Below are 26,195 nucleotides of genomic sequence, written 5' to 3'. Positions count from 1 at the left end.
AACAACAACAAGAACAACAAGAACAACATGAACAGAAAGAACAGCAAGAACAGCAAGAACAACAAGAACAACAAGAACAAGAACAGGAAGAACAACAACAACAAGAAGAACATAAAAAACAGGAACAACAACAAGAACAACACGAACAACAAAAAGAACAACAACAAGAACAACACGAACAACAACAAGAACAACAACAACAACAAGAACAACAAGAACAACAAGAACAACAAGAACAACAAGCACAACAAGAACAACAAGAGCAACAAGAACAACAAGAACCAGAACAACAACATCTACCAGAACCGCAACAACATGAACAGCAAGAACAAGAACAACAACAACAACAAGAACAACAACAACAAGAACAACGTGAACAACAACAGCAAGAACAACAAGGACAAAAAGAATAACAAGAACAAGAAGAACAACAAGAAGAACAAGAGCAACAAGAGCAACAAGAACAACAAGAACAACAAGAACAACAAAAAAAACAAGAACAAGAACAACAACATCAACCAGAACAACAACAACATGAACAACAAGAACAACAACAGCAACAACAGCAACAAGGACAACAAGAACAACAAGAACAAAAAGAACAACAAGAACAACAAGAACAACAAGAACAACAAGAACAACAAGAACAACAAGAACAACAAGAACAACAAGAACAACAAGGACAACAACAACAACAAGAAGAACAACAAGAACAACATGAACAGAAAGAACAGCAAGAACAACAAGAACAACAAGAACAACAAGAACAACAAGAACAAGAACAGGAAGAACAACAACAAGAAGAAGAACAACAAAAACAAGAACAACAACAAGAACAACACGAACAACAACAAGAACAACAACAAGAACAACACGAACAACAACAAGAACAACAACAACAACAAGAACAACAAGAACAACAAGAACAACAAGAACAACAAGAACAACAAGAACAACAAGCACAACAAGAACAACAAGAGCAACAAGAACAACAAGAACCAGAACAACAACATCTACCAGAACCACAACAACATGAACAGCAAGAACAAGAACAGCAAGAAAAACAACAAAAACAACAACAAAAATAAGAACAACAACAACAACAAGAACAACAACATGAACAACCGGAACAACAAGAACAACCAGAACAACAACAACAAGAACAACTAGAACAACAACAACAAGAACAACAAGAACAACAAGAACAACTAGAACAACAAGGACAACAAGACAACATGAACAGCAAGAACAACAAGAACAACAACAACAAGGACAACTAGAACAACAAGAACAACAAGAACAACAAGAACAACGAGAACAACGAGAACAACGAGAACAACGAGAACAACGAGAACAACGAGAACAACGAGAACAACGAGAACAACGAGAACAACGAGAACAACAAGAACAACCAGAACAGCAACAAGAACAACCAGAACAGCAAGAAGAACAACCAGAACAGCAAGAAGAACAACAAGAACAACAAGAACAACAAGAACAACAAGAACAACAAGAACAACAAGAACAACAAGAGCAACAAGATCAACAAAAACAACAAGAACAACAAGAACAACAAGAACAACAAGAACAACAAGAACAACAAGAACAACAAGAACAACAAGAACAACAAGAACACCAAGAACAACAAGAACAACAAGAACGTCAAGAACAACAAGATCAACAAGACCAAGAACAACAACAACAACAACAAGAACAACAACAACAACAAGAACAACAAGAACAACAAGAACAACAAGAACAACAAGAACAACAAGGACAACAACAACAACAACAAGAACAACAAGAACAACATGAACAGAAAGAACAGCAAGAACAACAAGAACAGCAAGAACAACAAGAACAACAAGAACAAGAACAGGAAGAACAACAACAACAAGAAGAACAACAAAAACAAGAACAACAACAAGAACAACAAGAGCAACAAGAACAACAAGAACCAGAACAACAACATCTACCAGAACCACAACAACATGAACAGCAAGAACAAGAACAACAACAACAACAACAAGAACAACAACAACAAGAACAACGTGAACAACAACAGCAAGAACAACAAGGACAAAAAGAATAACAAGAACAAGAAGAACAACAAGAAGAACAAGAGCAACAAGAGCAACAAGAACAACAAGAACAACAAGAACAACAAAAAAAACAAGAACAAGAACAACAACATCAACCAGAACAACAACAACATGAACAACAAGAACAACAACAGCAACAACAGCAACAAGGACAACAAGAACAACAAGAACAAAAAGAACAACAAGAACAACAAGAACAACAAGAACAACAAGAACAACAAGAACAACAAGAACAACAAGGACAACAACAACAACAAGAAGAACAACAAGAACAACATGAACAGAAAGAACAGCAAGAACAACAAGAACAACAAGAACAACAAGAACAACAAGAACAAGAACACGAAGAACAACAACAACAAGAAGAACAACAAAAACAAGAACAACAACAAGAACAACACGAACAACAACAAGAACAACAACAAGAACAACACGAACAACAACAAGAACAACAACAACAACAAGAACAACAAGAACAACAAGAACAACAAGAACAACAAGAACAACAAGCACAACAAGAACAACAAGAGCAACAAGAACAACAAGAACCAGAACAACAACATCTACCAGAACCACAACAACATGAACAGCAAGAACAAGAACAACAACAACAACAACAAGAACAACAACAACAAGAACAACGTGAACAACAACAGCAAGAACAACAAGGACAAAAAGAATAACAAGAACAAGAAGAACAACAAGAAGAACAAGAGCAACAAGAGCAACAAGAACAACAAGAACAACAAGAACAACAAGAAAAACAAGAACAAGAACAACAACATCAACCAGAACAACAACAACATGAACAACAAGAACAACAACAGCAACAACAGCAACAAGGACAACAAGAACAACAAGAACAAAAAGAACAACAAGAACAACAAGAACAACAAGAACAACAAGAACAACAAGAACCACAAGAACAACGAGAACAACGAGAACAACGAGAACAACGAGAACAACGAGAACAACGAGAACAACGAGAACAACGAGAACAACGAGAACAACAAGAACAACAAGAACAACAAGAACAACAAGAACAACAAGAGCAACAAGAACAACAAGAGCAACAAGAGCAACAAGAACAACAAGATCAACAAGAACAACAAGAACAACAAGAACAACAAGAACAACAAGAACTACAACAATAAGAAGGACAACAACTACAACTACAACAAGAACAGCAAGAACAACAACAACAACAAGAACAACAACAGGATCAACAACAACAACAAGAACAACAAAAACAACAACTACAACAAGAACAGCAAGAACAACAACAACAACAAGAACAACAAGAACAGAAAGAACAACAAGGACAACAAGAACGAGAACAGCAAGAGCAACAACAACAAGAACCACATGAGCAACAACAACAAGAACAACAAGAACAACAACAACAACAACAACAACAAGAACAACAACAACAAGAACAACGTGAACAACAACAGCAAGAACAACAAGGACAAAAAGAATAACAAGAACAAGAAGAACAACAAGGAGAACAAGAGCAACAAGAGCAACAAGAACAACAAGAACAACAAGAACAACAAGAGCAACAAGAACAAGAACAGCAAGAAAAACAACAACAACGACGACAAAAATAAGAACAACAACAACAACAAGAACAACAACATGAACAACCGGAACAACAAGAACAACAAGAACAACCAGAACAACAACAACAAGTACAACTAGCACAACAACAACAAGAACAACAAGAACAACCAGAACAACAAGGACAACAAGACAACGTGAACAGCAAGAACAACAAGAACAAGAACAACAAGAACAACAGGAACAACAAGAACAACAAGAACAACAAGAACAACAAGAACAACCTGAACAACAACAACAAGGACAACTAGAACAACAACAACATTAACAACAAGAACAACAAGAACAACAAGATCAACAAGAACAGCAAGAACAACAAGAACAACAAGAACAACAAGAACAACAAGAACAACAAGAACAACAAGAACAACAAGAACAACAAGAACAACAAGAACCACAAGAACAACGAGAACAACGAGAACAACGAGAGCAACGAGAACAACGAGAACAACGAGAACAACGAGAGCAACGAGAACAACGAGAACAACGAGAACAACGAGAACAACAAGAACAACAAGAACAACAAGAACAACAAGAACAACAAGAGCAACAAGAACAACAAGAGCAACAAGAACAACAACAAGATCAACAAGAACTAGTACAACAAGATCAACAAGAACAACAAGAACAAGTACAACAAGATCAACAAGAACAACAGCAACATGAACAACAAGAAAAACAAGAACAACAAGAACAACAAGAACAACAAGAACAACAAGAACAACAAGAAAAACAAGAACAACAAGAGCAACAAGAGCAACAAGAACAACAAGAACAACAAGAACAACAAGAACAACAGGAACAACAAGAACAACAAGAACAACAAGAACAACAAGAACAACAACAACAATAACAACAACAAGAACAACAAGAACAAGAAGAACAACAAGAACAACAAGAGCAACAAGAACAACAAGAACAACAAGAACAACAAGAACAACAAGAACAACAAGAACAACAAGAACAAAAAGAACAACAAGAACAACAAGAACAACAAGAACAACAAGAACAACAAGAACAACGTGAACAACGACAACAAGAACAACAAAAACAACAAGAACAAGAACAACGGGAACAACAACAACAAGAACAACAGGAACAAGAACAACGGGAACAACAACGACGAGAGCAACAAGAGCAACAAGAACAACAAGAACAATAAGAACAACGAGAACAACAAGAACAAGTACAACAAGATCAACAAGAACAACAGCAACATGAACAACAAGAAGAACAAGAAGAACAAGAACAACAAGAACAACAAGAACAACAAGAACAACAAGAACAACAAGAACAACAAGAACAACAAGAGCAACAAGAACAACAAGAACAACAAGAACAACAAGAACAACAAGAACAACAAGAACAACAAGAACAACAAGAACAACAAGAACAACAAGAACAACAAGAACAACAAGACCAACAAGACCAACAAGAACAACAAGAACAACAAGAACAACAAGAACAACAAGAACAACAAGGACAACAACAACAACAACAACAACAACAAGAACAACAAGAACAACATGACCAGCAAGAACAACAAGAACAACAAGAACAAGAACAGCAAGAAAAACAACAACAACGACGACAAAAATAAGAACAACAGCAACAACAAGAACAACAACATGAACAACCGGAACAACAAGAACAACAAGAACAACCAGAACAACAACAACAAGTACAACTAGCACAACAACAACTAGCACAACAACAACAAGAACAACAAGAACAACCAGAACAACAAGGACAACAAGACAACATGAACAGCAAGAACAACAAGAACAAGAACAACAAGAACAACAGGAACAACAAGAACAACAAGAACAACAAGAACAACAAGAACAACAAGAACAACCTGAACAACAACAACAAGGACAACTAGAACAACAACAAGAAGAACAACAAGAACAACATTAACAACAAGAACAACAAGAACAACAAGATCAACAAGAACAACAAGAACAACAAGAACAACAAGAACAACAAGAACAACAAGAACAACAAGAACAACAAGAACAACAAGAACAACAAGAACAACAAGAACCACAAGAACAACGAGAACAACGAGAACAACGAGAACAACGAGAACAACGAGAACAACGAGAACAACGAGAACAACGAGAACAACGAGAACAACGAGAACAACGAGAACAACAAGAACAACAAGAACAACAAGAACAACAAGAGCAACAAGAACAACAAGAGCAACAAGAGCAACAAGAACAACAAGATCAACAAGAACAACAAGAACAACAAGAACAACAAGAACAACAAGAACAACAAGAACAACAAGAACTACAACAATAAGAAGGACAACAACTACAACTACAACAAGAACAGCAAGAACAACAACAACAACAAGAACAACAACAGGATCAACAACAACAACAAGAACAACAAAAACAACAACTACAACAAGAACAGCAAGAACAACAACAACAACAAGAACAACAAGAACAGAAAGAACAACAAGGTCAACAAGAACGAGAACAGCAAGAGCAACAACAACAAGAACCACATGAACAACAACAACAAGAACAACAAGAACAACAACAACAACAACAAGAACAACAAGAACAAGAACAACGTGAACAACAACAGCAAGAACAACAAGGACAAAAAGAATAACAAGAACAAGAAGAACAACAAGAAGAACAAGAGCAACAAGAGCAACAAGAACAACAAGAACAACAAGAACAACAAGAGCAACAAGAACAAGAACAACAACATCAACCAGAACAACAACAACATGAGCAACAAGAACAACAACAGCAACAACAGCAACAAGGACAACAAGAGCAACAAGAACAACAAGAACAAGAACAACCACATCTACCAGAACCACAACAACATGAACAGCAAGAACAAGAACAACAACAACAACAACAAGAACAACAACAACAAGAACAACGTGAACAACAACAGCAAGAACAACAAGGACAAAAAGAATAACAAGAACAAGAAGAACAACAAGAAGAACAAGAGCAACAAGAGCAACAAGAACAACAAGAACAACAAGAACAACAAGAACAACAAGAAAAACAAGAACAAGAACAACAACATCAACCAGAACAACAACAACATGAACAACAAGAACAACAACAGCAACAACAACAACAAGGACAACAAGAACAACAAGAACAAAAAGAACAACAAGAACAACGAGAACAACGAGAATAACAACAAGGACAACAACAACAACAACAACAACTAGAACAACAAGAACAACAAGAACACCAAGAACAACAAGAACAACAAGAACAACAAGAACAACAAGAACATCAAGAACAACAAGAACAACAAGACCAAGAACAACAACAACAACAACAACAAGAACAAAAAGAACAACAACAAAATAAACAACAAGAACATCGACAACCAGAACAACAACAGCAACAACAGCAACAAGAGCAACAAGAGCAACAAGAACACCAAGAACAACAAGAACAACAAGATCAACAAGAACAACAAGAACAACAAGAAGAACAACAAGAACAACAACAAGAACAACAACAACAACAACAACTAGAACAACAAGAACAACAAGAACACCAAGAACAACAAGAACAACAAGAACAACAAGAACAACAAGATCAACAACAACATGAACAACAAGAACATCAACAACCAGAACAACAAGAACAACAACAGCAACAAGAGCAACAAAAGCAACAAGAGCAACAAGAACGACAAGAACAACAAGAACAACAAGATCAACAAGAGCAACAAGAGCAACAAGAACAACAAGAACAACAAGAACAACAAGAACAACAAGAACAAGAACAGCAAGAAAAACAACAAAAACAACAACAAAAATAAGAACAACAACAACAACAAGAACAACAACATGAACAACCGGAACAACAAGAACAACCAGAACAACAACAACAAGAACAACTAGAACAACAACAACAAGAACAACAAGAACAACAAGAACAACAAGAACAACTAGAACAACAAGGACAACAAGACAACATGAACAGCAAGAACAACAAGAACAACAACAACAAGGACAACTAGAACAACAAGAACAACAAGAACAACAAGAACAACGAGAACAACGAGAACAACGAGAACAACGAGAACAACGAGAACAACGAGAACAACGAGAACAACGAGAACAACGAGAACAACGAGAACAACAAGAACAACCAGAACAGCAACAAGAACAACCAGAACAGCAAGAAGAACAACCAGAACAGCAAGAAGAACAACAAGAACAACAAGAACAACAAGAACAACAAGAACAACAACAACAACAAGAACAACAAGATCAACAAAAACAACAAGAACAACAAGAACAACAAGAACAACAAGAACAACAAGAACAACAAGAACAACAAGAACGTCAAGAACAACAAGATCAACAAGACCAAGAACAACAACAACAACAACAAGAACAACAACAACAACAAGAACAACAAGAACAACAAGAACAACAAGAACAACGAGAACAACAAGGACAACAACAACAACAACAAGAACAACAAGAACAACATGAACAGAAAGAACAGCAAGAACAACAAGAACAACAAGAACAACAAGAACAAGAACAGGAAGAACAACAACAACAAGAAGAACAACAAAAACAAGAACAACAACAAGAACAACACGAACAACAACAAGAACAACAACAAGGACAACACGAACAACAACAAGAACAACAACATCAACAAGAACAACAAGAACAACAAGAACAACAAGAACAACAAGCACAACAAGAACAACAAGAGCAACAAGAACAACAAGAACCAGAACAACAACATCTACCAGAACCACAACAACATGAACAGCAAGAACAAGAACAACAACAACAACAACAAGAACAACAACAACAAGAACAACGTGAACAACAACAGCAAGAACAACAAGGACAAAAAGAATAACAAGAACAAGAAGAACAACAAGAAGAACAAGAGCAACAAGAGCAACAAGAACAACAAGAACAACAAGAACAACAAAAAAAACAAGAACAAGAACAAGAACAACAACATCAACCAGAACAACAACAACATGAACAACAAGAACAACAACAGCAACAACAGCAACAAGGACAACAAGAACAACAAGAACAAAAAGAACAACAAGAACAACAAGAACAACAAGAACAACAAGAACAACAAGAACAACAAGAACAACAAGAACAACAAGAACAACAAGAACAACAAGAACAACAAGGACAACAACAACAACAAGAAGAACAACAAGAACAACATGAACAGAAAGAACAGCAAGAACAACAAGAACAACAAGAACAACAAGAACAACAAGAACAAGAACAGGAAGAACAACAACAACAAGAAGAACAACAAAAACAAGAACAACAACAAGAACAACACGAACAACAACAAGAACAACAACAAGAACAACACGAACAACAACAAGAACAACAACAACAACAAGAACAACAAGAACAACAAGAACAACAAGAACAACAAGAACAACAAGCACAACAAGAACAACAAGAGCAACAAGAACAACAAGAACCAGAACAACAACATCTACCAGAACCACAACAACATGAACAGCAAGAACAAGAACAGCAAGAAAAACAACAAAAACAACAACAAAAATAAGACCAACAACAACAACAAGAACAACAACATGAACAACCGGAACAACAAGAACAACCAGAACAACAACAACAAGAACAACTAGAACAACAACAACAAGAACAACAAGAACAACAAGAACAACAAGAACAACTAGAACAACAAGGACAACAAGACAACATGAACAGCAAGAACAACAAGAACAACAACAACAAGGACAACTAGAACAACAAGAACAACAAGAACAACAAGAACAACGAGAACAACGAGAACAACGAGAACAACGAGAACAACGAGAACAACGAGAACAACGAGAACAACGAGAACAACGAGAACAACGAGAACAACAAGAACAACCAGAACAGCAACAAGAACAACCAGAACAGCAAGAAGAACAACCAGAACAGCAAGAAGAACAACAAGAACAACAAGAACAACAAGAACAACAAGAACAACAAGAACAACAAGAACAACAACAACAACAAGAACAACAAGATCAACAAAAACAACAAGAACAACAAGAACAACAAGAACAACAAGAACAACAAGAACAACAAGAACAACAAGAACAACAAGAACAACAAGAACAACAAGAACAACAAGAACAACAAGAACAACAAGAACAACAAGAACAACAAGAACAACAAGGACAACAAGAACAACAAGGACAACAAGAACAACAAGGGCAACAAGAACAACAAGGACAACAACAACAACAACAAGAACAACAAGGACAACATGAACAGAAAGAACAGCAAGAACAACAAGAACAACAAGAACAACAAGAACAACAAGAACAAGAACAGGAAGAACAACAACAACAAGAAGAACAACAAAAACAAGAACAACAACAAGAACAACACGAACAACAACAAGAACAACAACAAGAACAACACGAACAACAACAAGAACAACAACAACAACAAGAACAACAAGAACAACAAGAACAACAAGAACAACAAGCACAACAAGAACAACAAGAGCAACAAGAACAACAAGAACCAGAACAACAACATCTACCAGAACCACAACAACATGAACAGCAAGAACAAGAACAACAACAACAACAACAAGAACAACAACAACAAGAACAACGTGAACAACAACAGCAAGAACAACAAGGACAACAAGGACAACAACAACAACAAGAAGAACAACAAGAACAACATGAACAGAAAGAACAGCAAGAACAACAAGAACAACAAGAACAACAAGAACAACAAGAACAAGAACAGGAAGAACAACAACAACAAGAAGAACAACAAAAACAAGAACAACAACAAGAACAACACGAACAACAACAAGAACAACAACAAGAACAACACGAACAACAACAACAACAACAACAACAACAACAAGAACAACAAGAACAACAAGAACAACAAGAACAACAAGAACAACAAGAACAACAAGCACAACAAGAACAACAAGAGCAACAAGAACAACAAGAACTAGAACAACAACATCTACCAGAACCACAACAACATGAACAGCAAGAACAAGAACACCAACAACAACAACAAGAACAACAACAACAAGAACAACAACAACAAGAACAACGTGAACAACAACAGCAAGAACAACAAGGACAAAAAGAATAACAAGAACAAGAAGAACAACAAGAAGAACAAGAGCAACAAGAGCAACAAGAACAACAAGAACAACAAGAACAACAAGAAAAACAAGAACAAGAACAACAACATCAACCAGAACAACAACAACATGAACAACAAGAACAACAACAGCAACAACAGCAACAAGGACAACAAGAACAACAAGAACAAAAAGAACAACAAGAACAACAAGAACAACAAGAACAACAAGAACAACAAGAACAACAAGAACCACAAGAACAACGAGAACAACGAGAACAACGAGAACAACGAGAACAACGAGAACAACGAGAACAACGAGAACAACCAGAACAACAAGAACAACAAGAACAACAAGAACAACAAGAACAACAAGAGCAACAAGAACAACAAGAGCAACAAGAGCAACAAGAACAACAAGATCAACAAGAACAACAAGAACAACAAGAACAACAAGAACAACAAGAACAACAAGAACAACAAGAACTACAACAATAAGAAGGACAACAACTACAACTACAACAAGAACAGCAAGAACAACAACAACAACAAGAACAACAACAGGATCAACAACAACAACAAGAACAACAAAAACAACAACTACAACAAGAACAGCAAGAACAACAACAACAACAAGAACAACAAGAACAGAAAGAACAACAAGGACAACAAGAACGAGAACAGCAAGAGCAACAACAACAAGAACCACATGAGCAACAACAACAAGAACAACAAGAACAACAACAACAACAACAACAAGAACAACAACAACAAGAACAACGTGAACAACAACAGCAAGAACAACAAGGACAAAAAGAATAACAAGAACAAGAAGAACAACAAGAAGAACAAGAGCAACAAGAGCAACAAGAACAACAAGAACAACAAGAACAACAAGAGCAACAAGAACAAGAACAACAACATCAACCAGAACAACAACAACATGAGCAACAAGAACAACAACAGCAACAACAGCAACAAGGACAACAAGAGCAACAAGAACAACAAGAACAAGAACAACCACATCTACCAGAACCACAACAACATGAACAGCAAGAACAAGAACAACAACAACAACAAGAACAACAACAACAAGAACAACGTGAACAACAACAGCAAGAACAACAAGGACAAAAGAATAACAAGAACAAGAAGAACAACAAGAAGAACAAGAGCAACAAGAGCAACAAGAACAACAAGAACAACAAGAACAACAAGAGCAACAAGAACAAGAACAACAACATCAACCAGAACAACAACAACATGAGCAACAAGAACAACAACAGCAACAACAGCAACAAGGACAACAAGAGCAACAAGAACAACAAGAACAAGAACAACCACATCTACCAGAACCACAACAACATGAACAGCAAGAACAAGAACAACAACAACAACAAGAACAACAACAACAAGAACAACGTGAACAACAACAGCAAGAACAACAAGGACAAAAGAATAACAAGAACAAGAAGAACAACAAGAAGAACAAGAGCAACAAGAGCAACAAGAACAACAAGAACAACAAGAACAACAAGAACAACAAGAACAACAAGAAAAACAAGAACAAGAACAACAACATCAACCAGAACAACAACAACATGAACAACAAGAACAACAACAGCAACAACAACAACAAGGACAACAAGAACAACAAGAACAAAAAGAACAACAAGAACAACGAGAACAACGAGAACAACAACAAGAACAACAACAACAACAACAACAACAACTAGAACAACAAGAACAACAAGAACACCAAGAACAACAAGAACAATAAGAACAACAAGAACATCAAGAACAACAAGAACAACAAGACCAAGAACAACAACAACAACAACAACAAGAACAAAAAGAACAACAACAACATAAACAACATGAACATCGACAACCCGAACAACAACAGCAACAACAGCAACAAGAGCAACAAGAGCAACAAGAGCAACAAGAGCAACAAGAGCAACAAGAACAACAAGAACAACAAGAACAAGAACAACAACAACAACAACTAGAACAACAAGAACAACAAGAACACCAAGAACAACAAGAACAACAAGATCAACAAGAACAACAAGAACAACAAGAAGAACAACAAGAACAACAACAAGAACAACAACAACAACAACTAGAACAACAAGAACAACAAGAACACCAAGAACAACAAGAACAACAAGAACAACAAGAACAACAAGATCAACAACAACATGAACAACAAGAACATCAACAACCAGAACAACAAGAACAACAACAGCAACAAGAGCAACAAAAGCAACAAGAGCAACAAGAACGACAAGAACAACAAGAACAACAAGATCAACAAGAGCAACAGGAGCAACAAGAACAACAAGAACAACAAGAACAACAAGAACAACAAGAACAAGAACAGCAAGAAAAACAACAAAAACAACAACAAAAATAAGAACAACAACAACAAGAACAACAACATGAACAACCGGAACAACAAGAACAACCAGAACAACAACAACAAGAACAACTAGAACAACAACAACAAGAACAACAAGAACAACAAGAACAACAAGAACAACTAGAACAACAAGGACAACAAGACAACATGAACAGCAAGAACAACAAGAACAACAACAACAAGGACAACTAGAACAACAAGAACAACAAGAACAACAAGAACAACGAGAAGAACGAGAACAACGAGAACAACGAGAACAACGAGAACAACGAGAACAACGAGAACAACGAGAACAACGAGAACAACGAGAACAACAAGAACAACCAGAACAGCAACAAGAACAACCAGAACAGCAAGAAGAACAACCAGAACAGCAAGAAGAACAACAAGAACAACAAGAACAACAAGAACAACAAGATCAACAAAAACAACAAGAACAACAAGAACAACAAGAACAACAAGAACAACAAGAACAACAAGAACACCAAGAACAACAAGAACGTCAAGAACAACAAGATCAACAAGACCAAGAACAACAACAACAACAACAAGAACAACAACAACAACAAGAACAACAAGAACAACAAGAACAACAAGAACAACAAGAACAACAAGAACAACAAGAACAACAAGAACAACAAGAACAACAAGGACAACAACAACAACAACAAGAACAACAAGAACAACATGAACAGAAAGAACAGCAAGAACAACAAGAACAACAAGAACAACAAGAACAACAAGAACAACAAGAACAACAAGAACAAGAACAGGAAGAACAACAACAACAAGAAGAACAACAAAAACAAGAACAACAACAAGAACAACACGAACAACAACAAGAACAACAACAAGAACAACACGAACAACAACAAGAACAACAACAACAACAAGAACAACAACAACAACAAGAACAACAAGAACAACAAGAACAACAAGAACAACAAGAACACCAAGAACAACAAGGACAACAAGAACAACAAGAACAACAAGAACAACAAGAACATCAAGAACAACAAGAACAACAAGACCAAGAACAACAACAACAACAACAACAAAAAGAACAACAACAACATAAACAACAAGAACATCAACAACCAGAACAACAACAGCAACAACAGCAACAAGAGCAACAAGAGCAACAAGAGCAACAAGAGCAACAAGAACAACAAGAACAACAAGAACAACAACAACAACAACAACTAGATCAACAAGAACAACAAGAACACCAAGAACAACAAGAACAACAAGATCAACAAGAGCAACAAGAACAACAAGAAGGAGAACAAGAACAACAAGAACAACAAGAAGAACAACAAGAACAACAAGAAGAACAACAAGAACACCAACAAGAACAACAACAACAACAACTAGAACAACAAGAACAACAAGAACACCAAGAACAACAAGAACAACAAGAACAACAAGATCAACAACAACATGAACAACAAGAACATCAACAACCAGAACAACAAGAACAACAACAGCAACAAGAGCAACAAAAGCAACAAGAGCAACAAGAACGACAAGAACAACAAGAACAACAAGATCAACAAGAGCAACAAGAGCAACAAGAACAACAAGAACAACAAGAACAACAAGAACAACAAGAACAACAAGAACAACAAGATCAAGAACAGCAAGAAAAACAACAAAAACAACAACAAAAATAAGAACAACAACAACAACAAGAACAACAACATGAACAACCGGAACAACAAGAACAACAAGAACAACCAGAACAACAACAACAGGAACAACTAGAACAACAACAACAAGAACAACAAGAACAACAAGAACAGCAAGAACAACTAGAACAACAAGGACAACAAGACAACATGAACAGCAAGAACAACAAGAACAACAAGAACAACCAGAACAACAACAACAAGGACCACTAGAACAACAACAAGAAGAACAACAAGAACAACATGAACAACAAGAACAACAAGATCAACAAGAACAACAAGAACAACAAGAACAACAAGAACAACAAGAACAACAAGAACAACAAGAACAACAAGAACAACAAGAACAACAAGAACAACAAGAACAACGAGAACAACGAGAACAACGAGAACAACGAGAACAACGAGAACAACGAGAACAACAAGAACAACCAGAACAGCAAGAAGAACAACCAGAACAGCAAGAAGAACAACAAGAACTACAAGAACAACAAGAACAACAAGATCAACAAAAACAACAAGAACAACAAGAACAACAAGAACAACAAGAACAACAAGAACAACAAGAACAACAAGAACAACAAGAACATCAAGAACAACAAGAACAACAAGAACAACAAGAACAACAAGAACAACAAGATCAACAAAAACAACAACTACAACAAGAACAGCAAGAACAACAACAACAAGAACAACGGGAACAACAACAGCAAGAACAACAAGGACAAAAAGAATAACAAAAACAAGAAGAACAACAAGAACAACAAGAGCAACAAGAACAACAAGAACAAGAACAGGAAGAACAACAACAACAAGAAGAACAACAAAAACAAGAACAACAACAAGAACAACACGAACAACAACAAGAACAACAACAAGAACAACACGAACAACAACAAGAACAACAATAACAACAAGAACAACAAGAACAACAAGAACAACAAGAACAACAAGCACAACAAGAACAACAAGAGCAACAAGAACAACAAGAACCAGAACAACAACATCTACCAGAACCACAACAACATGAACAGCAAGAACAAGAACAACAACAACAACAACAAGAACAACAACAACAAGAACAACGTGAACAACAACAGCAAGAACAACAAGGACAAAAAGAATAACAAGAACAAGAAGAACAACAAGAAGAACAAGAGCAACAAGAGCAACAAGAACAACAAGAACAACAAGAAAAACAAGAACAAGAACAACAACATCAACCAGAACAACAACAACATGAACAACAAGAACAACAACAGCAACAACAGCAACAAGGACAACAAGAACAACAAGAACAAAAAGAACAACAAGAACAACAAGAACAACAAGAACAACAAGAACAACAAGAACAACAAGAACAACAAGAACAACAAGGACAACAACAACAACAAGAAGAACAACAAGAACAACATGAACAGAAAGAGCAGCAAGAACAACAAGAACAACAAGAACAACAAGAACAACAAGAACAAGAACAGGAAGAACAACAACAACAAGAAGAACAACAAAAACAAGAACAACAACAAGAACAACACGAACAACAACAAGAACAACAACAAGAACAACACGAACAACAACAAGAACAACAACAACAACAAGAACAACAACAAGAACAACAACAACAACAAGAACAACAAGAACAACAAGAACAACAAGGACAACAAGACAACATGAACAGCAAGAACAACAAGAACAACAAGAACAACAAGAACAACCAGAACAACAACAACAAGGACCACTAGAACAACAACAAGAAGAACAACAAGAACAACATGAACAACAAGAACAACAAGATCAACAAGAACAACAAGAACAACAAGAACAACAAGAACAACAAGAACAACAAGAACAACATGAACAGAAAGAACAGCAAGAACAACAAGAACAACAAGAACAACAAGAACAACAAGAACAACAAGAACAACAAGAACAAGAACAGGAAGAACAACAACAACAAGAAGAACAACAAAAACAAGAACAACAACAAGAACAACACGAACAACAACAAGAACAACAACAAGAACAACACGAACAACAACAAGAACAACAACAACAACAAGAACAACAACAACAACAAGAACAACAAGAACAACAAGCACAACAAGAACAACAAGAGCAACAAGAACAACAAGAACCAGAACAACAACATCTACCAGAACCACAACAACATGAACAGCAAGAACAAGAACAACAACAACAACAACAAGAACAACAACAACAAGAACAACGTGAACAACAACAGCAAGAACAACAAGGACAAAAAGAATAACAAGAACAAGAAGAACAACAAGAAGAACAAGAGCAACAAGAGCAACAAGAACAACAAGAACAACAAGAACAACAAGAAAAACAAGAACAAGAACAACAACATCAACCAGAACAACAACAACATGAACAACAAGAACAACAACAGCAACAACAGCAACAAGGACAACAAGAACAACAAGAACAAAAAGAACAACAAGAACAACAAGAACAACAAGAACAACAAGAACAACAAGAACAACAAGAACAACAAGGACAACAACAACAACAAGAAGAACAACAAGAACAACATGAACAGAAAGAACAGCAAGAACAACAAGAACAACAAGAACAACAAGAACAACAAGAACAAGAACAGGAAGAACAACAACAACAAGAAGAACAACAAAAACAAGAACAACAACAAGAACAACACGAACAACAACAAGAACAACAACAAGAACAACACGAACAACAACAAGAACAACAACAACAACAAGAACAACAAGAACAACAAGAACAACAAGCACAACAAGAACAACAAGAGCAACAAGAACAACAAGAACCAGAACAACAACATCTACCAGAACCACAACAACATGAACAGCAAGAACAAGAACAACAACAACAACAACAAGAACAAGAACAACAAGAACAACGTGAACAACAACAGCAAGAACAACAAGGACAAAAAGAATAACAAGAACAAGAAGAACAACAAGAAGAACAAGAGCAACAAGAGCAACAAGAACATCAAGAACAACAAGAACAACAAGAAAAACAAGAACAAGAACAACAACATCAACCAGAACAACAACAACATGAACAACAAGAACAACAACAGCAACAACAGCAACAAGGACAACAAGAACAACAAGAACAAAAAGAACAACAAGAACAACGAGAACAACGAGAACAACGAGAACAACGAGAACAACAACAAGAACAACAACAACAACAACAACAACTAGAACAACAAGAACAACAAGAACACCAAGAACAACAAGGACAACAAGAACAACAAGAACAACAAGAACAACAAGAACATCAAGAACAACAAGAACAACAAGACCAAGAACAACAACAACAACAACAACAAAAAGAACAACAACAACATAAACAACAAGAACATCAACAACCAGAACAACAACAGCAACAACAGCAACAAGAGCAACAAGAGCAACAAGAGCAACAAGAGCAACAAGAACAACAAGAACAACAAGAACAACAACAACAACAACAACTAGAACAACAAGAACAACAAGAACACCAAGAACAACAAGAACAACAAGATCAACAAGAGCAACAAGAACAACAAGAAGGAGAACAAGAACAACAAGAACAACAAGAAGAACAACAAGAACAACAAGAAGAACAACAAGTACACCAACAAGAACAACAACAACAACAACTAGAACAACAAGAACAACAAGAACACCAAGAACAACAAGAACAACAAGAACAACAAGATCAACAACAACATGAACAACAAGAACATCAACAACCAGAACAACAAGAACAACAACAGCAACAAGAGCAACAAAAGCAACAAGAGCAACAAGAACGACAAGAACAACAAGAACAACAAGAACAACAAGAACAACAAGAACAACAAGAACAACAGGAACAACAAGAACAACGAGAACAACGAGAACAACGAGAACAACGAGAACAACGAGAACAACAAGAAGAACAAGAACAACAAGAACATCAAGAACAACAACAACATGAACAACAAGAGCATCAACAACCAGAACAACAACAACATCAACAAGAACAAAAAGAACAACAACAACATGAACAACAAGAACATCAACAACCAGAACAACAAGAACAACAACAGCAACAAGAGCAACAAGAGCAACAAGAGCAACAAGAGCAACAAGAGCAACAAGAACAACAAGAACAACAACGACAACAAGAACAACAAGAACATCAAGAACAACAAGAACAACAACAACATGAACAACAAGAACATCAACAACCAGAACAACAAGAACAACAAGAACAACAAGAACAACAAGAACAACAAGAACAACAAGAACAACAAGAACTACGACAACAACAAGGACAACAACTACAACTACAACAAGAACAGCAAGAACAACAACAACAACAAGAACAACAAGAACAACAAGAACAACAACAACAAGTACAACAAGAACAACAAGAACAACAAGAACAACAAGAACAACAAGAACAACAAGAACAAGAAGAACAACAAGAACAACAAGAACAACAAGAACAACAAGAGCGACAAGAACAACAAGAACAACAAGAACAACAAGAACAACAAGAACAACAAGAACAACAAGAACAACAAGAACAACAAGAACAACAAGAACAACAAGAACAACAAGAACAACAAGAACAACAAGAACAACAAGAACAACAAGAGCAACAAGAACAACAAGAACAACAAGAACAACAAGAACAACAAGAACAACAAGAACAACAAGAACAACCAGAACAACGAGAACAACGAGAACAACGAGAACAACGAGAACAACGAGAACGACGAGAACGACGAGAACGACGAGAACGACGAGAACGACGAGAACGACGAGAACAACGAGAACAACAAGAGCAACAAGAACAACAAGAACAACAAGAACAACGAGAACAACAAGAACAACAAGAACAACAAGAACAAGAACAGCAAGAACAACAAGAACAACGAGAACAACGAGAACAACGAGAACAACGAGAACAACAAGAACAACAAGAACAAGAACAGGAAGAACAACAACAACAACAAGAACAACAAAAACAAGAACAACAACAAGAACAACACGAACAACAACAAGAACAACAACAACAACAAGAACGACAAGAACAACAAGAACAACAAGAACAACAAGAACAACAAGAACAACAAGAACAACAAGAACAACAAGAACAACAAGAACAACAAGAACAACAAGAACAACAAGAACAACAAGAACAACAAGAACAACAAGAACAACAAGAGCAACAAGAACAAGAACAGCAAGAACAACAACAACAACAACAACAAGAACAACAGGAACAACAACAGCAAGAACAGCAAGAACAACAAGACCAACAAGAACAACAAGAACAACAAGAACAACAAGAACAACGAGAACAACGAGAACAACGAGAACAACGAGAACAACGAGAACAACGAGAACAACGAGAACAACGAGAACAACAAGAACAACCAGAACAGCAAGAAGAACAACAAGAACAACAAGAACAACAAGAACAACAAGATCAACAATAACAACAAGAACAACAAGAACAACAAGAACAACAAGAACAACAAGAACAACAAGAACAACAAGAACTACAACAATAACAAGGACAGCAACAACAACTACAACAAGAACAGCAAGAACAACAAGAACAACAAGAACAACAACAACAACAAGAACAACAAGAACAACAAGAACAACAAGATCAACAAGAACAAGAACAGCAAGAACAACAACAACAAGAACAGCAAGAACAACAACAACAACAACAACAACAAGAACAACAGGAACAACAACAGCAAGAACAACAAGAACATCAAGAACATCAACAACAAGAACAACAACAAGAACAACAAGAACAACAAGATCAACAAAAACAACAACTACAACAAGAACAGCAAGAACAACAACAACAAGAAGAACAACAAGAACAGAAAGAACAACAAGGACAACAAGAACAAGAACAGCAAGAGCAACAACAACAAGAACCACATGAACAACAACAACAAGAACAACAAGAACAACAACAACAACAGGAACAACAAGAACCACAACGACAAGAACAACAACAACAAGAACAACAAAAACAAGAACAACAAGAACAACAACAAGAACAACAAGAGCAACAAGAACAACAAGAGCAACAAGAACAACAAGATCAACAAGAACAACAAGCACAACAAGAACAACAAGGACAACAACAACAAGAACAACAAGGACAACAACAACAACAAGGACAACTAGAACAACAACAAGAAGAACAACAAGAACAACATGAACAGCAAAAACAACAAGAACAACAAGAACAACAAGAACAACAAGAACAACAAGAACAACAAGAACAACAAGAACAACAAGAACAACAAGAACAACAAGAACAAGAACAGGAAGAACAACAACAACAACAAGAACAACAAAAACAAGGACAACAACAAGAACAACACGAACAACAACAAGAGCAACAACAACAACAAGAACAACAAGAACAACAAGAACAACAACAACAACAACAACAACAACAACAAGAACAACAAGAACAACAAGAACAACAAGAGCAACAAGAACAAGAACAGCAAGAACAACAACAACAAGAACAGCAAGAACAACAACAACAACAACAACAACAACAACAAGAACAACAGGAACAACAACAGCAAGAGCAACAAGAACATCAAGAACAACAACAACAAGAACAACAACAACAACAACAAGAACATCAAGAACAACAAGAGCAACAAGAACAACAACAACAAGAACATCAAGAACAACAAGAGCAACAAGAACAAGAACAGCAAGAACAACAACATCAACAACAAGAACAACAAAAACAAGAACAACAACAACAACAAGAACAAGAACAACAAGAACAACAAGAACAACAAGAACAACAAGAACAACAAGAACAACAAGAACAACAAGAACAACAAGAACAACAAGAACAACAAGGACAACAACAACAAGATCAACATGAACAGAAAGAACAACAAGAACAAGAACAGGAAGAACAACAACAACAACAAGAACAACAAAAACAAGAACAACAACAAGAACAACACGAACCACAACAAGAACAACAAGAACAACACGAACCACAACAAGAACAACAACAACAACAAGAACAACAAGAACAGCAAGAACAACAACAACAAGAACTGCAAGAACAGCAAGAACAACAACAACAAGAACTGCAAGAACAACAACAACAACAACAACAAGAACAACAGGAACAACAACAGCAAGAACAACAAGAACAACAAGAACAACATGAGCAACAAGAGCAACAAGAACAAGAACAACAACATCTACCAGAACCACAACAACATGAACAACAAGAACAACAAGAAAAACAAGAACAAGAACAACAACATCAACCAGAACAACAACAACATGAACAACAAGAACAACAACAGCAGCAACAACAACAAGGACAACAAGAACAACAAGAACAACAAGAACAAAAAGAACAACAAGAACAACGAGAACAACGAGAACAACGAGAACAACAACAAGAACAACAACAACAACAACAACAACAACTAGAACAACAAGAACAACAAGAACACCAAGAACAACAAGAACAACAAGAACAACAAGAACATCAAGAACAACAACAACATGAACAACAAGAACATCAACAACCAGAACAACAAGAACAACAACAGCAACAAGAGCAACAAGAGCAACAAGAGCAACAAGAGCAACAAGAGCAACAAGAGCAACGAGAACAACGAGAACAACGAGAACAACGAGAACAACGAGAATGACGAGAACGACGAGAACGACGAGAACGACGAGAACGACGAGAACGACGAGAACAACGAGAACAACGAGAACAACAAGAACAACCAGAACAGCAAGAAGAACAACAAGAACAACAAGAACAACAAGAACAACAAGATCAACAATAACAACAAGAACAACAAGAACAACAAGAACAACAAGAACAACAAGAACAACAAGAACAACAGGAACAACGAGAACAACGAGAACAACGAGAACAACGAGAACAACGAGAACAACAAGAAGAACAAGAACAACAAGAACATCAAGAACAACAACAACATGAACAACAAGAGCATCAACAACCAGAACAACAACAACATCAACAAGAACAAAAAGAACAACAACAACATGAACAACAAGAACATCAACAACCAGAACAACAAGAACAACAACAGCAACAAGAGCAACAAGAGCAACAAGAGCAACAAGAGCAACAAGAGCAACAAGAGCAACAAGAACAACAAGAACAACAACGACAACAAGAACAACAAGAACATCAAGAACAACAAGAACAACAACAACATGAACAACAAGAACATCAACAACCAGAACAACAAGAACAACAAGAACAACAAGAACAACAAGAACAACAAGAACAACAAGAACAACAAGAACAACAAGAACAACAAGAACAACAAGAACAACAAGAACAACAAGAACAACAAGAACAACAAGAACAACAAGAACAACAAGAACAACAAGAACAACAAGAACAACAAGAACAACAAGAACAACAAGAACAACAAGAACAACAAGAGCAACAAGAACAACAAGAGCAACAAGAACAACAAGAACAACAAGAACAACAAGAACAACAAGAACAACAAGAACAACAAGAACAACAAGAACAACCAGAACAACGAGAACAACGAGAACAACGAGAACAACGAGAACAACGAGAACGACGAGAACGACGAGAACGACGAGAACGACGAGAACGACGAGAACGACGAGAACAACGAGAACAACGAGAACAACAAGAACAACAAGAGCAACAAGAACAACAAGAACAACAAGAACAACGAGAACAACAAGATCAACAAGAACAACAAGAACAACAAGAACAAGAAGAACAAGAACAGCAAGAACAACAAGAACAACGAGAACAACGAGAACAACGAGAACAACGAGAACAACAAGAACAACAAGAACAACAAGAACAAGAACAGGAAGAACAACAACAACAACAAGAACAACAAAAACAAGAACAACAACAAGAACAACACGAACAACAACAAGAACAACAACAACAACAAGAACGACAAGAACAACAAGAACAACAAGAACAACAAGAACAACAAGAACAACAAGAACAACAAGAACAACAAGAACAACAAGAACAACAAGAACAACAAGAACAACAAGAACAACAAGAACAACAAGAACAACAAGAACAACAAGAACAACAAGAACAACAAGAACAACAAGAACAACAAGAACAACAAGAGCAACAAGAACAAGAACAGCAAGAACAACAACAACAACAACAACAAGAACAACAGGAACAACAACAGCAAGAACAGCAAGAACAACAAGAACAACAAGAACAACAAGAGCAACAAGAACAACAAGAACAAGAACAACAACATCTACCAGAACCACAACAACATGAACAGCAAGAACAAGAACAACAACAACAACAAGAACAACAACAACAAGAACATTGGGAACAACAACAGCAAGAACAACAAGGACAAAAAGAATAACAAGAACAAGAAGAACAAGAAGAACAACAAGAACAACAAGAACAACAAGAACAACAAGAACAACGAGAACAACGAGAACAACGAGAACAACGAGAACAACGAGAACAACGAGAACAACGAGAACAACGAGAACAACAAGAACAACCAGAACAGCAAGAAGAACAACAAGAACAACAAGAACAACAAGAACAACAAGAACAACAAGAACAACAAGATCAACAATAACAACAAGAACAACAAGAACAACAAGAACAACAAGAACAACAAGAACTACAACAATAACAAGGACAGCAACAACAACTACAACAAGAACAGCAAGAACAACAAGAACAACAAGAACAACAACAACAACAAGAACAACAAAAACAACAAGAACAACAAGAACAACAAAAACAACAAGAACAACAAGAACAACAAGAACAACAAGAACAACAAGAACAACAAGAACAACAAGAACAACAAGAACAACAAGAGCAACAAGAACAACAAGAACAACAAGGACAACAACAACATGAACAACAAGAACATCAACAACAAGAACAACAACAACAACAACAGCAACAAGAGCAACAAGAGCAACAAGAGCAACAAGAGCAACAAGAGCAACAAGAACAACAAGAACAACAATATCAACAAGAACAACAAAAACAACAAGAACAACAAGGACAACAACAACAATAACACCAAGAACAGCAAGGACAACAAGAACAACAAGAACAAGAACAGCGAGAACAACAACAAGAAGAACTACATGAACAACAACAACAAGAACAACAAGAACAACCACAACAACAGGAACAACAAGAACAACAACAACAACAAGAATAACATAAACAAGAACAACAACAACAAGAAGAAGAACAACCAGAAGAACAACAAGAACAACAAGAACAGCAAGAGCAACAACAACAACAACAACATCAACAACGACAAGAACAACAAGAACAGCAAGAACAACAACAACAACAACCAGAACAACAACAACAACAAGAACAACAAGAACAACAAGAGCGACAAGAACAACAAGAACAACAAGAACAACAAGAACAACAAGAACAACAAGAACAACAAGAACAACAAGAACAACAAGAACAACAAGAACAACAAGAACAACAAGAACAACAAGAACAACAAGAACAACAAGAACAACAAGAACAACAAGAACAACAAGAACAACAAGAGCAACAAGAACAACAAGAACAACAAGAACAACAAGAACAACAAGAACAACAAGAACAACAAGAACAACAAGAACAACCAGAACAACGAGAACAACGAGAACAACGAGAACAACGAGAACAACGAGAACGACGAGAACGACGAGAACGACGAGAACGACGAGAACGACGAGAACGACGAGAACAACGAGAACAACAAGAGCAACAAGAACAACAAGAACAACAAGAACAACGAGAACAACAAGAACAACAAGAACAACAAGAACAAGAACAGCAAGAACAACAAGAACAACGAGAACAACGAGAACAACGAGAACAACGAGAACAACAAGAACAACAAGAACAACAAGAACAAGAACAGGAAGAACAACAACAACAACAAGAACAACAAAAACAAGAACAACAACAAGAACAACACGAACAACAACAAGAACAACAACAACAACAAGAACGACAAGAACAACAAGAACAACAAGAACAACAAGAACAACAAGAACAACAAGAACAACAAGAACAACAAGAACAACAAGAACAACAAGAACAACAAGAACAACAAGAACAACAAGAACAACAAGAACAACAAG

This window comes from Megalopta genalis, unplaced genomic scaffold, assembly GCF_051020955.1.
Source record: "Megalopta genalis isolate 19385.01 unplaced genomic scaffold, iyMegGena1_principal scaffold0031, whole genome shotgun sequence".
Lineage (NCBI taxonomy): Eukaryota > Metazoa > Arthropoda > Insecta > Hymenoptera > Halictidae > Megalopta > Megalopta genalis.
Note: the sequence above shows the minus strand (reverse complement) of the source record.